This window comes from Cygnus atratus, chromosome 8 (genome assembly GCF_013377495.2).
Source record: "Cygnus atratus isolate AKBS03 ecotype Queensland, Australia chromosome 8, CAtr_DNAZoo_HiC_assembly, whole genome shotgun sequence".
Lineage (NCBI taxonomy): Eukaryota > Metazoa > Chordata > Aves > Anseriformes > Anatidae > Cygnus > Cygnus atratus.
This window is the reverse complement of record NC_066369.1, coordinates 11,745,896-11,772,387: the sequence shown is the minus strand read 5'-3', so window position 1 is coordinate 11,772,387 and position 26,492 is coordinate 11,745,896. Positions and strand designations below refer to the sequence as shown.

The 26,492-nt window shown below is 41.7% G+C and overlaps 1 protein-coding gene across 4 annotated transcripts in view; it reads left to right on the top strand.

Moving 5' to 3' along the window:
- The first annotated feature begins 8,125 nt into the window (after positions 1-8,125).
- Positions 8,126-26,492, top strand: part of RALGPS2 (Ral GEF with PH domain and SH3 binding motif 2) — a 117,454-nt gene continuing 99,087 nt past the window's right edge. The window contains exon 1 of one of the 4 annotated variants that reach the window (XM_035537734.2): positions 8,126-8,260. The gene's annotated coding sequence lies outside the window, so the exon portion shown is untranslated. Of the gene's footprint in view, positions 8,261-8,691; positions 9,020-15,204; positions 15,333-26,492 lie in introns of those variants that run through there. The other 3 variants (XM_035537737.2, XM_035537735.2, XM_035537736.2) reach the window with 3 other exon arrangements.

Genomic DNA, 26,492 nt, shown 5'->3' with positions numbered 1-26,492 from the left:
TGATGTCTTGACCTGCACAGACAGCCCCAAACGTCATCCCGTTACCCTGCTATTTCTAGCACCATTGGCTATTTGGTACCCGAATGCTCTCCAGGGTTCATGAATTATTAATTGTACGTGTATAGTTATTTGGGAATCCCTAGTACAACATGCATTCATTTCTGGCAACCTTCTCCCTGAAAGGGAAATTTGGACCTTATCTTGTAAATTATCAGGCTGAAAGAATGGGAACTGTTACTTATGACAAGCAACAGTGTAATGAATAGTGTCTCTTAAATGCCAACTATTAAAAAAATAAATGCAGTATGGGCAAAGCAAGTACATCAAACTTTCTCTGCATTACCTTACTGCAGAATATTACATCATATTAAAAGTGTTAGTCCTAAACTGAGGTTACTAAACTCAATATTTCTATATGAAAATATCAGTTCTGGAAGCAAAATTTACAACGCTCCTTAGACACAAAGGAGGTTTCTACCTCAGGTGGTGAATTCCATCTGTGTGGGAGACAGAAGAGGCCAAGGTGAGACCTCAGAAAGAACTCCTGTAAGAATTAAAGACTATTGTGGAACTTGCTAATTTCTCACTCAATTTTACCTTCTCTAGTGAAAACTAAAAGCATCTGTAGCTATATCTAAAAGACGGAGTGTAACAAAACAAGCTAGCTTATTTACAGCTCTCCTCCAGCGAAAGAACAAGACAATAAATCTGTCAAATTTTAGTTGTTTGTAACGTGCTGAAGAGTGTTCAGATAGTGTGTTGGCAAAAGCAACGTAATAATAAACTGTAGTACGGAATAAAATACTCAAATTCTACATTACTTTAGACTAATTGTTGGCAAAGTATTTTCTCATGCAACTCTCAAAGGATGATTTAAAATGGATATGCAATTTTTTTGAACTGCAATATTCCTGAGTCCCAGGCATGTGTCTTTTTCTGATATTAGGTGGCATAGAGCAGTAGCTGGAGAGGAGTTTAGGTGAACGCTGGCTAAAATACACCCATTGTATTTTGGAATTTGCTTGTTGAGTGTACTTCAAAGCCTTTCCAGTGGATACAGGAAAGATCTCTTCAAAATTTCAAAAGTTCAGCAGCTGTCTCCAGCTGAGACAACTTTATAAACACTAGACCTTCCAGTCACAGTGCTCCATGTCAGAAGATTTTTCTTATGAGACAGGCCTTGCCTCCGTGGACACTGACTTATTTACTTTAAGAATATATTTATTGCTTTTTCCTTTCTCATTTAACAGAAGCTATTGTGATAAATTGCTAATGTGATTGTCAGCAGTGGTATTATAGGGCAGTGAAAGTGGCATGATTCTCTTTTCTGTATAAAGTGAAATTTTGAAAAATCTCAGTATTTCCCGTAGCATTTATATTGATATGAAAATTGTTTCACAGCTTAAGACAGAATTTGAATCTAGAAACTCGGATTGATTTCATATATGGGTCTCTCAGACATTTCTAGTAGAGAATATTGAAACCTTCAGATGTTTTTCTAAATGTTGTTTTGTCTTTTTCTTTTAATATAAATTATCTTGAATAGTGTTTTCAAAGTCCTAACATTCAGCATTTCCTAGTTGTCCTGTGTCTGTAACTGAACTGAACTGATAATGCTTGAGATACACAGGAAAAAATAGAGTATCTAGAAAACAACTGACAGTCTGAAACATTATCTCTACCTCTTTTATTCAGCTCCAAATGAGGCTCTAAAACTGTATTATAACCTGGCTTCCTAATTTTCATATAAGAGCATATCATCAGCATACTTAGGCCATCTAACTCCAGCTCCTGACAAGCCAGTTTACATGCAGTGATGTTATCAAAGAGATACTATAACCTTACCCAATGTTATCAAAGAGCTTAGCAGCATATAAGCCCTCCAACACAAGACATATAGGCTACAAAAGGTGATGTCTTGCTCCTCTACTTATCCCCGAAATATTCCCAAGAATGTTTATATAAATTCTTTTGAAAATACTGGCTATAAAACTATTCTATTTTTGTATAATAATTTAAGCAATGGTATTTACTAAATTTAAAACTGAACAGGTGGACCATCCACATCCTTCACAGAAAAGCTCTTCGCTAATGGATGGTAAAGTCTTCAATGGCTTTACACCTATTTTTCGACTAGACATTATACTCAAATATTTCCAGACAAGGATTATTAGCTTTGGATGAAAAAGGATATTTTAGATTTTCTTTGCTGTGCATTATTTCTGTAAAGACGTCACATTGTTTAACAAGCAGTGCAAAAAATCCTGTTTTCCCATCTTTACAAGCAGTAGCAATTATAATTGCAGAGCATATCAGAAGCATAGTAAACCAGCCAAGAGAGCAAAGGCTAAGAAACATAAGTACTGAGTCCAGTTACCTCCTGTGAAGCTCAGGGAAATGAGGAGGAGGTGAAATCCATAATTTCTTCCATAGAGGAAGAAGAAACAACCTAAAAAAAAAAAGAGAGATTTTGAGGATATTCATAGAGAAAGGACAAGTTCAATGTTTATATTTATGACAGTATCATCATTGCACTGCACAATAAGCAGTAAGAGATGGACAGTGACTGATCCTTCATTGTCTGCTGTGAACGATGGATGCGGAATCAAGAGCTTCCCTAATTTACATGACCCACATGAGGACCAGGCAGGCTGTAGTTTTGCCCAGAAGGCAGGAGGACAGGATCTACTGAATTGTTGTTCTTGCTTCTCCTTGTACAGGAAAGAGAGAGCTATGTCCCTTTCCTTCCCCCTCCACCACGTCCAGGATGTGCAGAGGTAAGTAGGCAGCACTTCTCAAAGGAGTATCATTTGCTAAGCTTCTCATGGTGCAACTAAAGAATTCGAGGAAGTTTCCTTCTTTTTGAAGTGGAACTGCTTTAATAACTGCTTTATTTGCCCACGTTGTAACCTCTTAATCATATTTTGACTGATTAACTAAATGACATTAACTTAATCTGCAGCTACTTTATTACTCTCTCTGTTGAAACTACATTGAATCTGTGGGTGTGATGTCTCCTACTGTATGGTCAAATGTAAACGTTACCTGGAAATTTAAGCTAAGCATCTCACTAATAACATTTTGTATACAGAATCAATGGAGATCCAAGAGGGGCGTGTTTTTTTTTTTTTTTATAGTCAACGTTTTGGTAAGAAATTTAAAAAGACTTTTTTTCTTCTCCAAATAGCTGTTTAATCACTGCTTGAGGCTGAAAAAAAGTGTGTTGGAGCAGATGGCAAGAACATAGGATTTAAGCAGGGGACAGATGTATCCATATTAGGGAGCCTGGAAGATAAATCTCTTGAAGTCTTGTGGCAGACTTGTGATCATTACTTTGTTTACATAGATGAAATATGACTAGTTCCAATTAACAGTTGCTGTTGTCCATATTTGGGATCTTTCCCCTTCAGATGGTCATTAAAACCTGTTCTAAATCATCATGTTTGTGCTACTTCCATTCTGTGTATAAATCACGTAGGCATCCCAGCATCTCCATTCTTTACGGGAAACGTCTAGATAGATATTTATACAACATAAAAACAATTGTGGGGGGATTTGCTTTCTCTTAAGCAGTTTGCAAGTACTGTCTCTAATGACGTACTGTCTCCTGTGATGTACAGGGATGCTAGGAAAGCACAAAAAGAAGGACATCAGTATTCAGGTTCTGTGCTGCCAGTCCGTTCTTTGCCTCTTGCTCCCTCCCTAATACTTCCAGGGACTATTGTCCCTGTCACAAATGGCTCCTCTTAGGACTCTAACATAAAGCAAGTTCCTAACTATTTTACATCTGGGTGTAAGAAGGCAACAGAGGAAAAAATATGTACTCTTCCTGTGGAAAAATCTGTAAGTTGCATGGGAGACAGTGAGGAAATAACATGTTATCTGTGTGCGGCTTTGTCACTGCTGAGACGTGGAAGAACCTTTGCTGACCCTGGGAAAAAAATGCTTTGCAGCTGCAAAGAGGAAGTCCTCTTAAAGTCTGTGTGTGTGTACATATACGTATATACACTTTATATATATGTATACACACACACTTGGGTGAATTTAGAGGCAGCTGCTTGAATATACTCCTTAAAAAGCTGCAATCTTAAAAATAATAAAAATAACCAGAACCAGTTCAGAGTGATGTAATTGTGAGTCCAACTTATCCCTTCATTATTGCTCGAGCTGAGAAACAAGTAGATATGTATTCCTAGGAGGTGTTCTCACATTAATCACGATACTTTTACGAGCAAATATTAGCACATCAGTTGAACGTATCGAATTAGAGCAGTTGGGAAGCATACATACACTCTTCAGTGAAAAATTCATTGTAATGTTTTCTTCCTCCAACTGAAAACTCTAAACATCGGGTGCTTAGTGTCTATTTGAATCAGATTCCTCTGGTACTGACATTTTTATCCATTAGAATATTTTTTTTATAATTAGTTTCAAGTTTAACTGAACCAACTGGAAATTGCATTTTTGTACGATTGAAGCAGGAAGCTCATCCTCCTTACTGAAGGGTAGACGACAAGATGTGCGTATTATGTATTAAGTATAAACATCCTCCAAAAAGAAAGAGGAGGATGGTGATGGTCACAGTAATGTTACATTTATCCGGTTCTGACTCCTATTTTACCTACAACAAATGCAAGGACGCCGGAGAGAATGACAGATCAAAAAAGCAGGAATACGTATGAGTTAAGTGTTGTAGACTACATATCTTACTAGAACCCAGATACTAACTCGTTCAATGTAAAGCACGGCATTTATAAAGTCAGTCTTGCATACGTAAGCACTCCCAACTCAGGAAGTAACAAAATTCAGGTGGCAGATACCTCAACAGTGCTTAAGCATAGTGATGCAGACTTGAGATATGACTGCACGGTTCCAAAAGAAAAACAAAACAATTTTATTCTTGTAAATTTTAGAGTAAATTTAGCAATATTTTCATTCTTTAGCATCTCTTGCCCTAAAGTACTATGTGAATTAAGTGCAGATAGACTCATGGAATGACTTAGCCAAAGAAAAATAATAAAAAATAGGATTTACGGGCTATATAAATATTGTCTACTATATTGGAATATATAGAAATATTATATAAAATATATTGAAACACATAGAAAACATATTCTATTATTTTATTCATCCCTAAAGGGAACTATATGCTTTAGCAATTATTTTGTTGGGACATCTCATATCGAACTGAGTTTAACTAATGACTTTTTATGATAGTAGCCATACCTTAGAAGAACTTTACTTAGCACCAAGTAATTAATGAAGTGTTAACTAGGTGCCAAAATGTAAGCTATGCTCTTTTCAATCTTTAGTTACCAAAACAAGATTAAGAAGCATCTTTTCTGCAGCCAAGCTTCCCGAGTAACTAAATTCATTTGATTTTATATTAATGTATAGTTATAATCCCAGAGCTTTGCCTGCAGCAGGATATAGGCTAAAATCAAATACTATTTGATTTGCTATCAGTTATAATCAAATGCTTTTTCTCTCTTTTCCTTTTTTTTTTTTGAATAATTTATATTGCAATCTATACGAGTAAACCTGAATACATTTAAGTAACTTACATTACAATTTTTTAATCTAAAATGCTTATGCTATCTTCTGTTAATGAACTTATAATAAACAGTCACTGTAATCTGCTGACATTTTTACAGACTGAGATTTTACTATAGCAAGTGCTTTAAATTGTAGTGTCAATGTTTCATTACAGGTGCTCCTGCAAACACATTAAAGTTTGTATATGGAAGCATACACGTTTTATGTTGCCTAATGGAAAAATGTTTTTCACCTGTGAAATCAAAAATATACTGACAAATTTCCAACATCTCAGTTGGTAGATAATGTTAAGATGCAAACTGTTACTTCCAAAAGGAAATGTTTATATCCCACGTAGCGTGAGGGGTTTCTATTCACAGTGAAGTTAGTTACACTCATGCAGAGAAGCGTAACTTCTCTGTTGAGCAGCAGATTATATAAATAGTAATTGCTGATAAAAATTGGGATAAAAATGCCGTAAAAATAACTTCCATGATCTATAGTCAATAATTATTCAAAAGAGTACCTATAAGCAGGAAGGATGAATAAGTAAATATCATTTCTAATTTTGTTCTCTGAGATGAAAGTGATGTCCTGCAGGCTGCAAAACTTTCAGCCTCATGCATTTGGAATGAACCCTGTTTGGTGGGGTTTGGCCGTCTGCACACATTCCCTAACAGTTTGCCAGTCACAAGTGGCAGCGGTTTCCTGTTACTTTTGACAGCAGCTTTCTTCATTCTAATCAACTATTTTGCCACATACTTTCATCTAGTCATTTCCTCTCTTTCTGATGCTTCCTGTGATTTGAATATTTAACAGCACAGCTGCAAGAGTCAACTAATAATGAATTTTAAATGGAATATTAAATATAATGGGGAAATATACTAAATATAATGGGGAAAATCTGCACCTATAAAATAATAAGGAACATCAGCTATGCATATAGAATGGGCAACTGAATTTTGGAAGGTGGTGTCTTGGAAAAGACTGAGGAATCATAGAGGACTCTGCAACTAACTAAACACGGGTCTTTAATGTAAAATGGCATTTCAGCACTTAGGTGGAACTGGGCATTTTGGTTCCACTGTCAAATTTGTCTTTAATAAAAAATCTATTATTCCTCGTGTCACTTCTCCTTATCACTCATTCCTTAAAATCCTTTTTGATACGAAACGATAGCATGACATCCAATGTTTTGCCTGTTTTTCTCCATTTCATATCTGGGCACATTGTTTGCATGACTCTGTTCATATACTCAGTAAAGATTGCTACTGAACTATTGTTTAAGATGTCTGCATATTTCTTTAGCTATTATTACCTTTATTTTAGTTGTATGTGTTCTGTTGTATTGATGATTATTTATCAGTAGTGCATTTGTCACTGTTTTGACCTCCTACACAGCTGGGTCACCCTGAATATCTTTTCAGTCCGCCCTCACACTTGTGAGTAATCTCGCATCCTCTACAAGTGTTGTCTCCTTCTGCACAGCCCTTTTCCTAGATTATTTGTAAGGGTGTTTAAAACATACATCCCATCACAAAATTTTAAAAACACCTTATGGTTTGGGCTTTTCACCATAATTATGAATGACCATTTGTTCTCCTGTTTCAATCCTGTTTCATCTGCCTCAGTTTGTGGTCCATGACATTGCTTTTTTTTTTTTTTTCCTCACAACCCACTATATAGATTTTTTTTGGAAGCATTTAATGAAAGAGTTGTGAAGTGTCTTTCACAATTTGTGTCTCCAGGCCCCCGATATCCGCCTATAACTACTCCTAAGAAGCTTGTTTTATGAGACAAAATAGTCTGTCTCCGCCTTTAGAGAAGGAGAATAGCTTAGGGAAAATTTTCCTTTGAAGGAGATTAGTTTAGGAAAAATTTACCTTTGAAGGAGAATAGCTTAGGGAAAAATTACCTTTGCTTCCCCTTTCTGAGGTGTTTTTATTATTATTTCAGTATCCTCCTGGAATCTTATTTTATTTCTGTGTTAGACATTGTGGTTCTAAATCTGGTAAAACATCCATTCCATTCACCGACCTACCAGTCGGTGGTAGACCGAATTCTGTGGATGGATGGCATCTGGCATTTTATTTTCCTTTCATGTATCCTGCTTCAAAACGAGTTTGACGCTATGCTGCCGTCGCTCCTCCATCCCTCAGGGACGCGAAGGGGGCAGTCAGGGCCTGGATTCCATGACGGGATGAAAACGGGGCAACGGCCGGCCGAACGCATTGTTCGGGCACTGTTTGGGAAGCGCTGTGTGTGTGAACACTGGCTGTTAATTGCTGTAATAAGTTTCCAGCCGCCTGCGGGGCCGGGCGGGGGGGGGGGGCAGCAGCCGGCTGCTCTCACAGCGAGCCCCCCCCTGTTGCTATGGCAACCCGCGCGCGGCGCCCGGCCGTTGGGAGGCGGTTGAGGCGGGGGCTTGCGCCCGGCCCGGCCCAGCCGTTGAGGGCGGCGCGTGCGCCGCCACCGCCCCGGTAGGCCGAGGAGGCGGGGCGGGAGGGTTCGGCGCGCATGCGCGGTTGGAAGCGACGGGACGCCCCCCCACCCCCCCCCTCCCTCCCTCCCTCCCTCCCTTCCTCCCTCCGCCTCCTCCCGCCCCGGTGTGAGGGCGAGGGCGGGCGGCGGGGCCCCCGCGCGGAGCCGGCGCAGGCGGCAGCGGAGCGGAGCCCGCAGCCGGAGCCGTTCCCCTCGTCCCGTCCCGTCCCGTCCCCGCTCGCAGGTGAGGCACGGCGGGGAGGAGGAGGAGGAGGAGGAGGAGGAGGAGGAGGAGGGGGCCGGGCAGCCGGCGCCCGCCTCCGCGGGGAGCCGCGGCGGGGCTCATTGTCCGGCTCCAGGGAGGAGGAGGAGAAAAAGGCGGCTTTCCCCCGGCGGGCGGCGCGGCGGGCCCGGCAGCACCGCCGGCCGGGGATTGGAGGCGCTCCGTCCCCTCCCAGATCCGGGGAGGGTCTCGGCCCCCTCTCCGCTGCGCCCCGGCTCCGCGCGGTGCTGGGAGCCCCGAGCCCTGCCCGCCGCCTGCCTCCCCTCGGGGAACGGGCGCGGACACACACACGGACAGACAGACAGACACACGGACAGACAGACAGACACGCGGCCAGGCGCCCTCCCCCGCGGGCCGGGGGCGGCGGGGCCCCCTCCCCTGTCAGCGGCTGTGGGGCGGCGGCCTCGCCGCAAGATGGAGGGCTGTGGGGCGGGGGGGGGCGAGCCCGGCCGGCTCTCCCCTCTCTTTCTTTATTACCGTTACCTTCTTTCCCGATACCCGCAGGTCGTGGCCTGGGTCTGGGGGGAGTTGCGGTGACGTGAGGGGTCCGGGGTGCTCGCACAGAGCCAGGCCGGTCCGAGCACGGTGCCCCCCAGCAGGCAGGCGGCACCTTCACACAGCAGAGACAGGGAGATGCTTTTTATCTGACAGCAAAAACGTTTGGCGCCGGCCTTTCCTGGCAGCAGATGCTGGAAAAGCGATGATATATTTTAAACCGAGGTGAGTGATGATGATAGGTAATAGTTTCAAGCACCTGTGTGTTTAACGGTAGTTACCGCCTGGTGAAATTCTGCGCATGGGCTTGTTTATTTGAGACATTGGCATGCTGACAAAAGGTGCCTTTGTAAAGGTCTTTTTTTTTTTTTCATTTTCACCACCACTTCTATTGCTGTGCTAAACCAAGGGCCTTTGCTATTGCATATGGAAGAGATGGGGACTTTTCCAAATGGGATAGGTGCATAAGCAGTCACTTGCTGTCTTGTGGATCTATGTTTTCTGAATTTCTTTCAAGACTGGGAATTGCCATGGTACGCACCACATTTTTTTTCTTAGAATTTTCTGCCCCTGCATCAGACTTGATTTTAGTAGTATTCTCTTGATGTTTTGTTTCTAAACAAAACGGACAATAGTACTATATTTCTATTCACATGAAAAGTGGTTTGCAACCTTTTTTATATATAGACCTATTGTGATTTTTAGTGGTTGGTCACGTTTCACCTGGCAGGCTTGCAACTCAACAGGATTTAAAAAAAAATCTTTTTTAGGTCTCAGCAGTCCTATAGAAATAAAACATGGACCATAGAGTGAAAACTGACGTTGCTGATGCACTTATATTATTTTCATGCAAATGGTCTAATTCTTGGCCATCTTAAGAAACCATTAGATACAGAACAGCAAGCAGTAGAGTAAGCTTTCTCTGCATGTCTTTTTTTTCCTCTATTACTGCAAAATTTAGACCATGATATGATAGTCCTAGGACTTCCATGGGCGCCTCTGCATGATCTGTACTGGTTTGGGTCTTGCTTCCATAAACTGATACACTCCACACAGGTGCCAAAACTGTTGGAAGGAATAGATATGAGCAAGTGCATGGTGGAGGAAAGTACAGAAGTTGATTATTGCTTGTGGTCTTAGCAGTGCTTCTGGCTACTATGAGAAATACTTCACTTTTCTGGGATAAATATTTACATTTGATTTGTGTGTATTTTCTTAGGGAAATGTCTTGCAGAAGCAGAATTACTACTTTGTACAGCCTCTGCACATCCCTGCATGTGGGCTGCCTGCAGTCTTCCTGAGAAGTTTGCTAAGCTAGGTCGCTTGAATTGAAAGAGTGCCCTCTGGTGACATCTGTATTTAGAGTTTGGAGCGTATGTAAAGAAACACTCCTGCTAGTCTGGACTTAAATATTCTTCCCAGCAAGGCTGGCACTTTATTCTGCACAGAAATGCTAGTGTGGCGTGTCTGAGGTAGGGGAAGAGCAGTTGTCTGCAAATGCACGTGGAAGATGTACAGCAGTCGCTTGGAGTCTGGTGGCCCCCTTGTGAACTACTCGTAACTCGTAATTTATTTTGCCTGGATGTTGAGGAGCTGTGTTTGATTCCTCCCTCAGTTAGTGGAGGAAAAACAAACAAACACGCTCTTCACGAGGTTTTCCTGTTTACTGTCAGTTTTTTTCCTATAAAAATTGCCTTTGTTCAGAATTTTTGGGGAGATCTTTTCTGTTCCGCACTGGACTTGCCAGTGACCATGTAGATCAAAAAATCCCTGTTTAGATATTTTTTTTGATCTTGGTGCTGCACAGCACCAGTGACCAAACATGAAGTTACAGGATGAATTTCTTAGCTTCAGCTAATTGTGTAAACTTTGATTTTAAACTCTTAAGACAGACTGAAGACTCCAGGAAAGCTAATGATCTACGTGTGCTAATGCTCTGCTTGACATACGTTTGAATATTAAAAGATTTGCATTGATAAAGACATGCCTCCATCTTAGTTTCTTCCTTATTTTCTTTTCATTGAGATTAGGGTTTTATCTTTTCCTTTATACTTCCTTGGAGCTGAGTCATTTGGGCTCCTCCTTTTATTCAATAAATAAAGCTGAGCTGAAACCTGCTTGAAGGGTGGGGAGTGTAGTTGCGTTTTGTCTAACTGTAAGACATCAAAGACATGGTGTATTTCTGGTTTGAGTGTTGTTTTACAGCTCTTGGAAGGGGTAATGTTACAAAAGATACTTAAAAATACTTTTTTAAAGTAAGAGGGCATTCATATTAATACCTTTACATTTAGATACCTGGAACTGCTGCAGTAGAAATCGTCCCTTAATATGTGCGCGTGGCTAGTATTTCTTGCGCAATGAGAGCTTTGTGGGGTCCACGTTTTGTCCATTTATGAACTCACCACCTCAGAAGAGTGCTGAAGTGAGACTTCAGTGTTACCATTGGGTATTTGAAGTAGAGGTTCCGTACGCTTAGGTCACCAGGACGTGCAGATGTGTGGCTGCAACTCTTTTCTGGTACCGAGATCCTTAAGGGCCCTGCAGGACTCCGGGGGAACTGGCGTTAGAACCCCTCCCGTGGGCAAGCTGGTATCACCCTGTGTGCTGCCAAGCAGAAAGGACATCTGCAGTCGGGTGAGGGTGGCTCAAAGTTCCTGAAGGGGAGGACATGCTCGGCAGCATGGCACCTCCTGAACATCAGAGCTGCTTGCTGTGACTCTTCAGGTTGACGTGGTGTAAGCGGGAGTCATTGAACCTGCCTGCTGGATGAGCACAGCCAAGGGAGGGAGAGACTGCCTCCTGTCCCATGTTTTCACTTCATAGGGGGGTTTAATGAGGAAAAACCAACCCATGAATTGAACCTTAGAGTACAACAGAAAGTACGGTGAAATCTAGAGGGCCAGTGGTGAATACTTTGAAATACAGTTTTTGTCAATTGCATTCGGAGGCTTGTTGTGTTCGAGTGCAGTCATAGCTGGTCTTATCAAAGTTCCTTCAGGGCTTCCAGGTGGATTGTAGGTTGTCATTCGGCACAAATGGTGTCTTCCTGGAGCCCATGGAGATCTCTTGAGAATGCTCTCAAAATCCTTGCTATCCTATCTTTATTGTAAGTGCAGTTTTTCTGTGGCCATAACCTCATATAGCTTAGGATAGCCTCCGTGCTTCCTCTGTGCCTTTCCATAAGGACAGGATTCCCTTCTGCTTCTCATGTCCGTGTTGCCTTGCAGTCCCAACTACAAGAATGACCGCACGGGTAAAACTGCAGGGCAGCAATGCTGGGAAAAAGAAGCTGTGCACCTTGCAGACCCTGGCAGCTTTGCCTTTATTTCTGTAGGGCTGTGCTCTGTCTCTCGGACTGTATCAGCTGCATCCACAAGTTGAAGGTTCCCGCTGCAGAAGATCTCAGGGTGTGCTGCAGCATATCTCTACCCAACATCGAGAAGCTGAGGAGCTGCTCTGTCCAAACATCAGGAAATACTCGTTAGCCTCACGTCCTTGTGATCTTGGTGGTTTAAAAACCTGCTCGTTTCTCAGTTGTGAAGAGCAACCTCTTTTGTTAAAGCATCTATTGTGACAATTTGTGTGATACTGAATTTGAGAGAGCAATGCATCTGTTGCTGCTTGCTGTTAAATTGCCTCTCTATTTTTTTCTCCCTTTGAAGGAAGATAATGCTTGCAGTCCCCTAAAGTAGGATTTGTCTCGGTGCCAACTCTTAAGAATAGCTGTTCATTTTGTTTGAGGTGTAGGACTTGCGATCTTTGCCTGTTTTAGATCGTTTTTTGTGTGTATACATACAAACATTTAATAGGCAATGTAAGCTTCAGATGGCAGGGGAACTGGGAGAGGCGTGTGCCGGCTCTGTTTCCTTGGGTCTGTCTGGGGAGACTCTGTGTCTCCCCCATGGATTGTGGGTGCGACCGCAGCAGTTGATGTAGCCCACTGCTTCATCAGCATGTGGTTGAGATTTGAACATGGATTAGAACAAGCTGGCTGAAGCTCAATCCAGATAAAATATACATGATGATGTGGATGTAATTATCAGCCTTCCTAATTGAAGAGTGCATTTGCCATTAGGTGAAAGTGTTAGTGCCCTCTGGTGACTCCAGTTGTTTCTAGCAATCATACTGAAGCAGTCAAATCAGTTTTTTAAATCTTTGAGTAAAAAATGGAGGCTTCCTAGCCTGATTAGAGCTGACTAGCTTGGCTAGAAGCTGTCACTGTCCCTCTTGCCATTGTTTTCTAGATTGTTAAAGCAGTTCTCGGTGCAAGGAATGAAATATAACTTGGGGGCTAAGCATGGGTCTGTTAAGGAAGAAAGAACAGCGTGCTGGGGATAAACAGAAACTGCATGGAGTGTAAGAGTGGTGGTTAAGCTTGCTGGTGTCCTCTGCTGAAAGGTGGTCACCCTGACAGGTAATTTCTGGGAGTTCTCCATTTACTTCATTATGCTGCCTGTACTGGGTGTCCATTGGCTGTCTGAGGGCCAAAATGCTCAGAGGGGGAGACAAGAAATGTGCCATGCAGGGTGCAGAGAAGTTTGAGATGCTGCCTTTCATGTTGAATCTCCTTTTTTAAAGCGATTTAGATGTTTGCAGCATCTGGTGCAGAACATCTTGTTTGCTTGGGAATCAGTAGCACTGCTGCTTGGGGATATGTAGGTGTTATCTCTTTCTCCTAATGGAGCTGTGGTATTGCCTGCAATCAATTAAGTCTGAAGCGACCTAGGACTGGCTATTTAAGAGTCAAGTCTCTGACCAGTGTTGTAGTAGGATGGCATTAAAAGCTGTTTGATTTGAGCCTCCCTCATTATTCATAAAGGGACAGCTTTAAGCCTATGGAATTTGCTCTTCTCATTGAGACTGACTCAGATTGATCATGTTGGGGAAAAAGAATATTGATCTTGTTTTAAAAGTTGAAGGTGTATTTCTTGGATAATGGTGGCTAGATAAAAACTGGCAGAGATCCTGAGAAAGTGGTCTTAATGCAATTTGTAAATTAGATTGCTTTTATCACATTATTAAGGTGCACAGGGTTTGGGATAATTGCCTAACCTATAGCATTATATTTTCATTTAGGTTTGGAGGAAGCAGTATAATGGTACAGAGTTACTGGAGTTGGACCAATAAGTGAATAAACGGGGTTAGTACAAAGCACATGTTCTGCTCTGATAGAAGCTTCTCAGATTAACATATGGGGAGACTGAAGCCTTCAATGAAAAGCTTAAAGTCTCAGTTCTCAAAGTTTTTCTTTGTAAGCTTCATGTCTTAGTTTGTTGCGTCTGAAGAGGCACGTAAGAGGCACAGGTGGACTTCTGACTTGCTAGCTTTATATAAACCTCAAACTTCTTAAAACTCGTGTTTTCAGTACACCTTATTGACAAGTTGCTAGTTGTCTGATCTTGCAATTGCTGCTGAGTTCTGTGACTTGATGATAAAGTTGGGGTCCTCCACGGTTGTAGCTAGTTGAGATTGGTTTGTAATTGAAATTAAGTTTTGACCTCAGATGCTTTGTTCATTGACAACTTTTTTTTTCTTGATGGCTCACTTCTCACCCTGTCTGTTTTGGCAGAAATACTAGTAGGTTGAACTGTGTCAGGGAACTTAACCAGCTAAGAAATTAACCTTTTCCTTCTCCCTTCCCTCCTCCGAGCTGCTTATTCTACAGCTGTACAAAATCTTGTGCTGCTGTCATGGCAGAGAAAGGAATGGAAAACAGTGATCAGGGGTAGAGACAGCTGGCAAATGCCAAATCAGGGTTTCCATAAACCAGCTGAAATCAGTAAGTGGATCGCTTGTCCCTTTGGTTATAGCTCAGCTTGTGGAGCATTCGTTCCTGCTATTAGAGCACAAGCTGCATTCTATTCTGAATCCTTGTCTGGGTTTGCAAGTCTGGGGACTTGGGAAAAATCTCAGTTCTCTTCAGCTGTGTGAACTGAGGTTCTGTCAGATTCCATGCAGAAACACCTGCGGCATTGCAGAATCTTTGCAATGTTTCTGAAAATCGCTTTGAAGTAGAGCTCAAGTTTACAATTGTTGCATCTTTTTCAGTAGGCTGGTGGAGTGTGTAGGGAATGCTGCTGGTGTTACTGGAAACTTGGTAACAGAGCCATCTATCCAATCAGCCGGAAACTAATCCCGAAGCCTTCAAAGTATTTTTGTGGTTTCCGAAAGCCTCTGGAATCAATTTACATGTTAAGTTCTAGGTGGGCATCTTGGATTTGAAAATGCACATAAATAGTTTGAAGTACTAAATCAATAAAATAAAAGATGGCCAACGATTTGGACTACTCTTTTTCCTATTAATGCATCTCTGTTTTCTGCCGTCACTAATTAGTAACTCTAATATCATGAGGTGTATTGATAAAGCATAGTGGTTGACTGATAGTCATTGTGTTTCCAGCCCTGCTGTGTCACAGAACTAACTTTCTCTGCGTGGTTAAAGGGCACCTGAACTCTGCTTCTGCTGCTAGCAACTCCAAGCCACTCTGCCAACAGCCTCGTCTTTGATTACCAGCCAGTTTTTCCATTTGCTTTATTGGTAAGTACACCTGAGTAGTGGCAGCTCCTCCTTTTGTGGAAGCCATTATTCTATTTAGAATACCAGTCACATATTTTTACAATGACCAATTGGATGTGGTATCAGTTGTCAGGCTTGTCGTTAAGTATCTTCGAATAATTGTGGTATGTTTCCTGATCAAAATTGTATGGAAATGCATGTTATTCCTTTCCAAAATGCCTGTTGGAACAAGATCAGTAGAATCTATTGAGTTCAGTCCTCCCTTACAGTTGAGGTGATCTGCAAGTACCTCCTGGAGATCAGAGTGCAAAATTACTGAACGATTAGGAAGATTCCTTCGTAGCTAACCAGTAATCCTGTGTTCCTGAGAAGTGTGGATGTGGTGGACAGTGTGCAACCAGAAACTTGGTGTGTGTTAGGTTAGATAGAAGCCCAGGCCTTGCAGGCCTGCCTGAAGATAGGAGGAGGATGGACAGCAGCTGGGTATAAGGCTTTATTATTATTTTCATAAATAATAATGCACGGGTGATGTCAGGTGTGCGGTTTCAAATGAAACTGCTTTCTGTTCTATTTCTACAATAATAGCCAGTGTCCCTCTACAGTAGAAACTTTTTTGCTGTTTCCTGTTTGAAAAGTGCCTGGCTAACCATTCTTTGGTCGATTGCCCTATCGATGATACATGATTCCTTCTAATCCTCTACATCCACACCCCAAATCTGAGCCCGTTTTGGATCGGTTTGGAACAGATTCTGCCAGACAACCCTTCGATAATGAATTCTGCTGTTCTTTGTGAAATGCCTCGCCAGAAGTGCTCTTCTCATTACTAGTGCACGGTAAATTTCTTTCTGATTCGCTCTAGTGTGTGCCTTTTCTAGTCCTGGTAATAGCAGATTTTAAATTCTGCTTTAAGCAAGCTTGTGTTGTGGTAGGTTGGACAAGGGCTTCATTGCAGCGGTGCCAAACGTAACAGTACAAATTTAATCACAGTATGAAATTGAGATTCTTTGGTTACTTTTAATACCGTGTAATGCTGTTGTGTAGATGTCACGATGCTGGCAGGAAGTTTGTATTTGTGGAAATTGTGTAACTAGACTGACAATGTGTATTGAAGAGTTCAAAGTGTCTACCCAGAATACCTTGAAAGGAATTTGGAGAGGAAAGTGATGTTAACTGAATTGTAGTCAGGAGATCAAACAAACAAAAAAAAGTCAATGCTGTTTTCACTTGAGGCGGATGCCAGAGGTACAATGTTGTATAAAGTTGAAGGCATATTAAAGAAGTGGAAAAACTACTTTTGCAAAAAACTACAGCATTTCTTTACCTTTGAAGATCAGCAGCTCTTCATACGCAGGTGGTGTGCTTTAGGACCTGCATGCAGACAGCTTCCTCAGTGCCTGCGTGTAATGGCTTGCCCTTGCACTTAATTAACTTGCTGGCTTTTTTTAATGGGGATTCTGTCTGTGTAATGACTGAGCTCAAACTGCATTTCATGCTGTGACTTGTGTTTAATCCTGTTGAAAAATAAGCCTTTACTCTTCTCTGAAGCTGGCTTAGTGGCGGAGAAGTTTCTTCAGTAAGACCTAGTTCACGTTTCAGGGAAGGTAACCTAACTTCTCTCAGCAGAAGTATTCATATCAGTCTGTGTTTGAGCTAGTGTTCAGGGTCTGCAGTTTGCTGGTTTTGAACAATTTCTGGGTGTCTCTTATTAACAAATAATAATTATAATAATAATTAACAAATAATAATAATAATAATAATTAACAAATAATAATCTCTTTTTGGTAACAAATGCTGTAGGACTAGGAGATGAGAAAGGACTACCCGTGCGCAAACAATGCGCACACACCTGTAAAGAACGTAGGATGGCATCGTGCCAGACACCCAGGGACACTCACCAAAAATGTTGGGGTTTGTCAGTGAAGCGGAGAGCCTTCCCTGGGGAGCTGGGGAGCTTAGGGACAAGCCTGCAGAGCCTGTGGGTGTGGAGGCCGTGCTGTGTGCTCGCAGGGGGTGCTTCTTGCACGTCCACACTGTGACTTTTAAAGTAGGTGTGAGCTCTTCATCGAGTGCAGGCTTGCAGTAACAAAGGTGTATGCGTTCGTGATTTGGGGATGACCGTTTGGATGAGGAGTAATTTTTGATCTCGATTTCATAATTAATTAGATGATAAAAGCCTTAACTGAAAGTGTGTTGCTGGGACTAAACTTCTATAAAGGATAACTTAGGAAAATGTGAAATCTGTTGTGATAGAAAAGTCATTTAATACAGACTTTACGTAGTAGCGATGTAATAATTCAGAGAGATTCCTTATGCTAAGTTAGATGGATGAACATAAAATCTGCTTGGCCAATGTTGAGTGATATAGCTAAAAACAGAAGCTTGTTTGATAAAAACAGTGCAAGCATCTAATATGAAAAGCTCTTGCTGAGCTGTTGCACCCTTATTTAACTCTCATTAAATCCCTGGTTTGTAAACAAAAGCATATTGTAGAAAAGCTGAAGGCTTGAAGTACTTATTTCAGCTGTACCTTTTCTGGGGGAAAAAAAAGCTAGTTTTTAAATGATTTTCTTAAAGTATTTAAATGATTTATTTGAAGTATCCATGGCTGTATGTGTTCTTCTCATGCAGTGATAGTCTTAAGTGCAGAACCAGGATTGGGCAGCAATGAAGTTACCCTCCAGGAGGGATATCTCTCTGGGGAACAGGAAAGAAGACTTCCTTTGCTGATTTGGGGTGTGTTGGAGTCCGTCTGGCTGCTGGGTGACAGATTTCTGGGCTGGCACTGAACCTCACAGATGTCTTCGTGGTGGTACTTGTAGGGGTGAGGAGGGACTGATGATGAGGAGAAGCGATGGGCTTCGGCAGCTGAAGTTTTCTTGCCAGTCTCTCTCTTTCTCTGGTGTCTTCTTTCCCTGTTAGCTTCCACGTCGCTAATGGAATTGGACATCTCTTCTCCCTGGGGCACTAGGGTGTGGTGCTGGGATTTTATCATTAGGCCAACTGCTCAGTAGTTCTTTGTGGCTTTCTCTACTTATGAATCTCCTAATATTGATTGAAGTGCTTTGCTTACAGGAAGAAAACTGCAGTGTTTTGGAACTCATAACTGGCATCTCTGCTAATGCAAAGAAGGCCAACATTTTCTAGTAACGATCCTCAAAAATCAGTAAATACATCTGGAAGAGGCAGAGGAGCCTTTCCTTCGTTGGAGACGCTACTCACAAGTTACGTTCCTCTTTTTGGGATGGGGCTGACTTCAGCATGCTGCTGGGTCCCCGAGTGAGCTGCTGCGGAGTTGGCCCCGTGCCTGGTGATGGAGCAGTAGGTGGGAGGGCAGCCCTGCTGCCTGCGAGCCTCTCACACTGACAGCGGTTATCAGCCCCGCGCAGCTCTGCTGGGGAACCCTGCTCCGCTTTGCTGGAAAAAGCGAGTCTTGGGTCAGAAAGCTGTCTTGTAAATCGTTATATGGACACCGTGTTTAAACTGGTAGCTGTGTTTGTGCTCTTCTCATGAGGCTGCTTTTCCCCCGTCGTCTCGGAGGTGGTGTGACTTCTTGCATCTCTTAGCTTTTAAGTGGTAAAGCTGTTGCCAGAGTATGCCACCGGCGAAAAACACCCTGACCTTATTGTGGCTAGCTGCTTGCTGAGTTCTTCTTTGGGAAGATACTAGCAGTGCCTTTGAGGTGGTTGCCTCTGGTTTATGTTTCCATAACATTTGTGATGAAAATGAACCTTCCTGGCTTGGCAAGCTCAGTCTGAAACCGATTACAGGAATGGGGTATTTTCAGACTGCAGCTGAGGTACTGCCTTGGTCAGCTGTTCTCTTAACAGGGAAGAGGCAACTTCCTTGCTGGTTGTACAAAATGGTAGAATGAAATGTTAGTTTGTATAAAGAAAAATAAGTTGATAATTCACCTGAACAGAAGAGACTGCAGATAGTGGTTCCCTAAAATGAATGATCTTGGCTTTAATAAATTGGGGTATTTCAGTGCTGTCTTGAAGTATTCTTTTGAGCAGTAGAAAAACGTATCTGATATTTAGGCTTTTCATTTTTCTCACCAAATTACTTGTAGCTTGGATTTTTCTAAAATTTCAGATCTGCATGGGTAGGTCAGTTGAATCTTTCATGGTACTGATACCTTCAAGTGTTGCAGCATCACGGTATGAAACCTGGTCTCAAAGGTGTGGCATTTTCTGTGGTTTTCTTCATATTCCAAGTGAATCTTGTGCGATATCAAAAATAGTTGTTTTGACCAAGCTGTGCAAAATGTAGGACAGACCTCTTACAGGTGTCCTGCAAGAAGTTACTAGAGAATAGACAAGTTTACCTGGTAAACGTTTTAGGATGCGAGGATCTCTGCTTTCATCCAGCTGTGATTTCCCCGAGGTCCGCACCACTCCTTTGTTTTAGCACTGTGCTGGTTTTGAGGATCCTAGGAAGAAAAGCAAAACATTTACTGATCAGTGTGCCAAGATCAGAGATTCCAGTTTTCAGTAGCAATTGAAGTAGCAGTTTCTAATGTTTTTTTTGTTGTTTTTGTTTTTTGAGGGTGTCAGTGTAAACCTTTTAAAGATACAGTTAATATCACTGAATGGTCACATAAGAATGGTGTTTGTTTTCTTATTTGTGATACCCTGCCACCCCAGGGTGTGAACTTCCATGAAATGTAGCATTCAAGGTTTACTTTTTATCAGTTAGAAAGATTAACATAAAGATGAATGTAATTGTGGTCTTAGTTGAACAGCAAGATTTCCTTAAGAATGAAGTGATACCTGCTGTAAAACAGGGTGTTTGCATTCAAAACACCATTCTCCTCCAAACCTGTACCAAAATTATATTGTCTACAGTCCCTACTGTCATTACTCCTGGATCCAAGTTTTCAGCTTGCACATCTCTGTAACTGAATCAATTTTTAATGCCTGCATCCATTGATCTGGCAGAAATGGAGACAGCTGCACATCTTAACCTGAAGGATATGTTTGAGTAGTAATTATCCAATCATCTACTGAATATTTCAAACTTCCAAGTAGAATTTGGACAGGGTGTCACTTGTGAACTTACTGAGCTTGTAGTGCAGGAATAATAATCTTAAAAATCCTTCTTGATGGACTGTATTGAAGGCATATGGGAATGCTGCTCTCGTGTGGGGTAAACGAGCTGGAAGTTGACTCTGAAATGCTGAAAAAAATAAATCCAACGAATGCTGATACTCTGTCATCAGTTGTCATGTACTTAGAGGCATGTAAAAATTGTAGGAATTCCCATGTTGTGTGTCATCTGGAAGAAGATGCTTGTCTATCCCTTAGCTCAAGGGCCTACAATTTTTCCATGCCTGGGAAGCCATGCAGGCCGATCAGCTTTGTGTGTGTGTGCATCTGGTGCCTTAACTTCTGTAACACCAGTAAAGTGTGTCCGGGTTTTGGTTCTGCTTTCCTCTTACGTTCGTCTTACTGCCACTAAATCCATTGTCGAGCAGAAGGGTGTATGCTCCTTTAGCAGCTAATGATTTTTGCATTCCTTATTTGAAGCATGGCTGAAACAAAATAACATCCCTATACCTCCTTAGGAAGTACTTGGAGAAAATATTTGATTTCCTTGGTCCCTCATTAGTTTAGAGTTGTCACACGCTGTGAAGAACTCCATCATTTTATCTTTCTCCTGCAGTTTCTTTTTTTCCCCTTGTTTTTTAATCAAGAATGTGAGGCTTGCCTTTCCTGCTATGAGAGGTATACAAATGGTTTTGCTTAGTTAGATCCCATGCTTTGCCAGCTATGCTCTTCAAATTAGTGCTTGTGTTACGTCTTGATGTCTTTTTGATGTCTCCTGGAAAATGTTGTATTCTTCATCAATTACACAAGTTCTACAAACTATGTAGGTATTTATTATGTCATTGTTTCTCTAGAACAAATACTTTCATCAATAATGTAGGTAGATGGCTTAGAAATAGCTCCAGCAGGGCTCTCATTTATACTATCCATTTACCTGAAATTGCTTTTATTTTTTCTGGTGCTTCAATTATTGTCAGTGCACAAGCAATGAGATGGTTTTACCAGAACTTCACGCTTTCAAGTAAGTTTGTCTGCTTTGACTATGTAGAGAGACAAGATTTCCCTGCAGCCTACTGTTTCTGTTTTGCTAACAAGGAAAGAAGTCTGATAATGTCTTATAACAATATATTGTCCTCCTTCATGAAAATGTCTCCTCTAAATGATTGCAATGGAAGTGAAGGCATGCTTGGTCCCCACTACCAGACAGTAACATGTGTTTGGTTTGCTGAAATCCCGCGTACACGTGGGCATTATCTTGGATTTGCTGTTTCTCTGTCATGTTTTATTTTTTAGGCAGGTGCTTTGGTAGTCAGCAGTTACTGACTGGTCTTGGGTGAATAAAAGTATTTAGCATTCAGCTGGTGGTGGTTGAGTCTGAACACGTTGCTTGTCAGTTGTCTTACTTACTGAGGCTCTTCCGAAGAGAGTGAGAAATGTGCAAAAGATCTGGCTGCTTGGATGGGTAAACAACTGCTCTGTTTTTTGCTTGTACAAGTTGGACAAACCGAGCTTGACATGCTTCCACGAACAAACACAGGATGATGGCACAGGCAGAATTCACTGGCACAGACAGTAAATCCAGCTCCGTTCCCCAAAAGCCTGTTGTATTTCCACCTCATATCCATCACACCAAGTACAGGTAATTGATAAGCTGGTAGGTTTTTTCCATTAGCACCATTTCTGTAGCAACTGTACAAATTTTCATATAGATGCAAGATGGTAAAAGTGGAAAATTAAAGGGAAAATAGTTGAAATGCTGACATCACAAGTGCTAGTGATGAGGATTGCTCTCACCTCTCTGAAAGCTGGATTTTAAAACAGGCTGACATAGCATGTCACGGCTTGACGGGGGAAAGGAAAAGGTAAAATATTCTCAGTAATGTTTTCTTCCTCATCGATGCCAGCGGTGGGTGTTCAGTGGGAGGGGTTTTGTCATCTTTCCCATAAATGTGAAATCTCTCTGCCTTTTTGTCCAGTTGCACAAAGGAAGCGTGCAGTTGAGGCAGGTGTGTGCGCGCCAGGTCTTGAGCTCTGTGGATTTGGCGGCTGTTACTCAGCAGCAGTTGGTCCTGCGTCATCTCTAGTTGCTAAAAAGCTCTCCCTAGGATGGCTGCATCGCGCTGCTTCTGGTTTGGCTGGTCACAATTCTGACTGCACCGCCTAACGTCTACAGAAGGTGACTCAGGGAGTTGCATGGATATTCGGGTTTTCTTTACGTGCATGCGTGATGTTCAGTTTTACGCAGTATTCAGTGTCTAGGTCCTCAGTTTCAGTTTTCATCGTTGACTTCTGTGTGCTTTTGGCGTGTGAGTTGTCCTGGCTGCTGGTGACAGCTCCTGTGGCCTTCTGACAGTGACGAAGAGCTCCTGTTGGCTGTCATCATCTGGTTTTCAGAACTTGCCTGCACGCTCCTGCAAAGAAAATTGTACTGAAATCATTTTCCAAACTGTTCTGTGAAGTACTTTAGTTCTCTTCTGAGACAAAGTATGCTACCCATGGGGGTCTGTTTGTAGATTATCATTTTCACATTTCTTTTCTGCTGGAATTTTCGCTGTTGTCTTACTTAAAACTTTTTTTTAAAGGCAAAAAACTTAAACAGAAGCATAAAAAAGGCAACTTCTAGAGAACTTTCAGGGGTTATGTTGTGGTATTGTTGCTGATGCACAGTCTACAATAATTCTTCCCTGTGGGGTGGTGTTTGTAAAGTCCAGAAACAAAACAGAAGCGTGCATCTGGATACTTCTGAAAAGGTCAGGCTGTTGTGGATCCTGAAATTTGTACTGGTGGCATTGAGGGCACTGCTGGTGCATGTTTAAGAACGATTTCTCTGTTCAGAGCACGGTGTCCATGGATGCATTCTTCCTTTGGTTGCACTGATGCCATGCCTGTATATCTAACCCATAACAAAAATATTTTGCAAACTGAACACCAGTTGATCAGCACGACATCAATCTTTTGCTATTCCTTTTGTTTGCAAACAAAATGGATTGCTACAAGGCCATGCGGTGGGAGTCTTGGAAAAGCGAGTCGTGGCAAGGTTGTCATCTTGTAGAACTGTGTAATTAGACTGTCTGGCTCTAGTTTAAATCATTCTATTTATTTTAGTTGCCCTCTTTGTACCTCTTGTTCATGGAAACAAATGTCAGTAGCTGCTATCTTCCAAAAATGTCTGCAGGATATGATTTCTCCTGCCTTGTGTGTTTGGGAATTGTCTTCTGGTTCCTGAATGAACAAGCCTGGATTTCTTCAAACATTTGAAGAAATGTTTCTTAAACAGGCTAAACTATCACCAGGCTTGAATTTTGGAGGGGGAGATGGAAGAGGGAGAAACCTTAATATACTCGGTGTACTTTCTGTACTTACACCATTTGGTTCCCTAATGCTTATCCTCTGGGCGTATGTGAGGAAAAGCAAACCACGCATCGTAACTTAAGATGTTCAGTCAGTTCTAACAGCAGCTGTAAAATAATAGCAAAGGAATAAGAAATTTCTCTGTGCAGTGTCCTTCCTAAAGAGCTACAAGCTGGAGTAGAGGCTGCTAGTGATCTCTGAAGCAAAAAAAGCAACCTGTGGGAACCGGATAATGTGTAAGTAATTTTTGAACAGAAACTTGTTAAGTTCTTACGCAGTAAAGTTATTTACTTAGTGAACATGTGTTTTGTCTTACAAGTCCCAAACTCCACTGGACAGAGCTTTTTGTCAAACGAAAGCAGACCTCTTACAACCCCAGGCTGAACTCAAATAGCATGCTAAACACATGTTCACATTTTTGGCTTACTCCATTTGTCGCTTGCAGTGGCTCTTCTGTTCAATTCATGCCTGCACTGTGGGGAGGCCAGGCTCTGCTGCTGCTCGCAGCTGTGTACCGATGCTAGTGCACAAATGCGCTGCCTTGTGCCGTGCTATCTACCAGTTAACTCTCGGCTACCAGTCAGTTGTCTCCACTGGGTATGGCTAGTTTTTGAGCGGCGGAGGTCAGAACAGTAAGCATCTCCTCTCCGTGTGCAGTTCTTCTTAAAAAACTTTCAGCTGAACTTTGTTGCAAGTTGATTACAGATAGAGCTGGTAGTTTTTTTGTACTAGAACTGGGTAACTGAGCAGTTTGTGTCCTGGAGAAAGAGATTCTCCTGGATCTGTGAGGCTTTCTTTATCTCATCTGAGGAAATTGAAGCTATGGGATGTACCAGCTCTTGAGAGTGGAAGAGGCAAGCACTGAGCACTGCAAAGAAGTCATCTTGACAGCTGGAAATTGAGTAAGATATGATTGAGACAGAGCCTTACTGTCTATTATCTTAATGTTATCTCTGTCTTTTTATCTTACTTTTTTCAAGAGCTCAGAAGTATGAGATGCACAAAAACAGCACTGTAACTTTGTTGTCCAGAATGTAAGCACACAGTGATGGTGAAAATGGTTTATATAGGTAGTGTATGCTTAAAAAGGAACGAGAACCTCACTTCTTGTGAGAGAAAGGAACCTAAATTAAGGACCATGTTTGAACAAAGCATCATTTTGTACATAAAACTTCATTGTAAAACCTAATAAAAAGATTTGTTCTTCTGCTTATGGCTGTTCTGTAGATTTTGATTTCATCTGTTAGAGCTTAAACAGCTGATACTCCCCTGCCTGTTGTGCACCAGCTGCTTAGGGAAGGAGTGGATGTGTGACACATCCAAGCAGCTGAGATGTATGAGGAGGAGGAAAGAGGTGCTTTGGGTCTGCAGCAGGACCATGTGAACCAGTGAAGGAAGGGCTGTGCGTTACTGGGTGAGCTGCTCTGCTCTCACAGGCACTGTGTAACACAATTTCTTTCAGGAACGAGTCTAGTATCAGCTATGTTTTTTTTGCTTTGTTTATTTTAATACTGTTTTCCAGAAACTGTTAAGAACCTGATTGCAGTATTCTGATTTTAAGCATAACTTTGCATTTTATTCACACTCCTTTGGTTTGTCCTCCTGTTATTTACACATAGCAAGTGTATCCTCCTGCAGCTTTCAGTTTGTTAGCATAAGCAAGATGAGGTCTCCTTGTTTCCCCTTCTATAATGGAGTCTTCCATCAACCTGGAAGCCCTTCCCTGCACGTATTCAGGTTCAAGTCTTTTAAAAACTGAATGACCGGAACTGCATGGAATAGAGCAGTCATTCTCTTATGAAATGCATCGGCTTTAGTATTTGTCTGCAACTAATGCAAGCATTAGTCATTTCCAAATGATGTGCTGAGACTCGTACAAATTTTACAGGTATCATCCCAAATGATTCTTAAATGATTGAACTTTTTTCATTGTCCTGTCTACCGGATGCTTTATTCTTCCTGTATTATGTCGCTTTCCTCTATTTCTCAGTTAGATCATTCTCCCAGTATTTGTACTGGTGTTGCATATTGAATAACTGTTAGTAATCTCTTCCTAGTCTGATATTATGTTTGAAATTATGCTCCTGTATCTCTGATTTTGTCATTTTGTTATCTACTTGCATGTCTTCTACTGGAGGCTTTTATCTCAGTCCTCACTAGTTGTGGCAGCTTATCAAGTGCTTTGTCAAGATTCATACATCTGACTGGAGACTTGTTAGTATGGGAAGTTTTAGCTCTGGGATTTTAGCTTTTCAGTGATAAATTTCTTCCAGGAGCATGGAGTTACATTGAGTTGCTTGAGCTTTTATTTCATTTCTGCTGTGAAAGTTTGTATTTTTATCATTTTGCTATCTTTTATTACCTCTTAATACCGTCATGCTTGCTGAACACTGAGTTAAAAAGTGTGTTTAAGGGACTTTCATTTTGTTCAACACTATGCACATAGTATCCCTATTCGTACTCTGCAGAAACCTTGCTTTTCTGGTTTTAGTGCTTTCAGCATGATACTGAAGAAGATACTGAAGAATATACTTTGGAAGGTGCAATTCAGTTTAACTTGAGAAAATCTTCTTTCAGTGTTGGATGTGCATTCTTTGTCCTCTCCCCTATTCCATGCTGCCTTTCTGCTTAGTTGTGGGGCTTTTGTGCGTGGCATTCTTGTTTAGGTGTAGGGTGTGTGTTTTGTTTTGAAACAGTTATCTCTGCGTTTGCCTTTTAGCAGTCACCCAGGAAGACGATAAGTTTTCTTGCTGTCTTCAGGCATATTTCCAGCTTTACCTGTGTT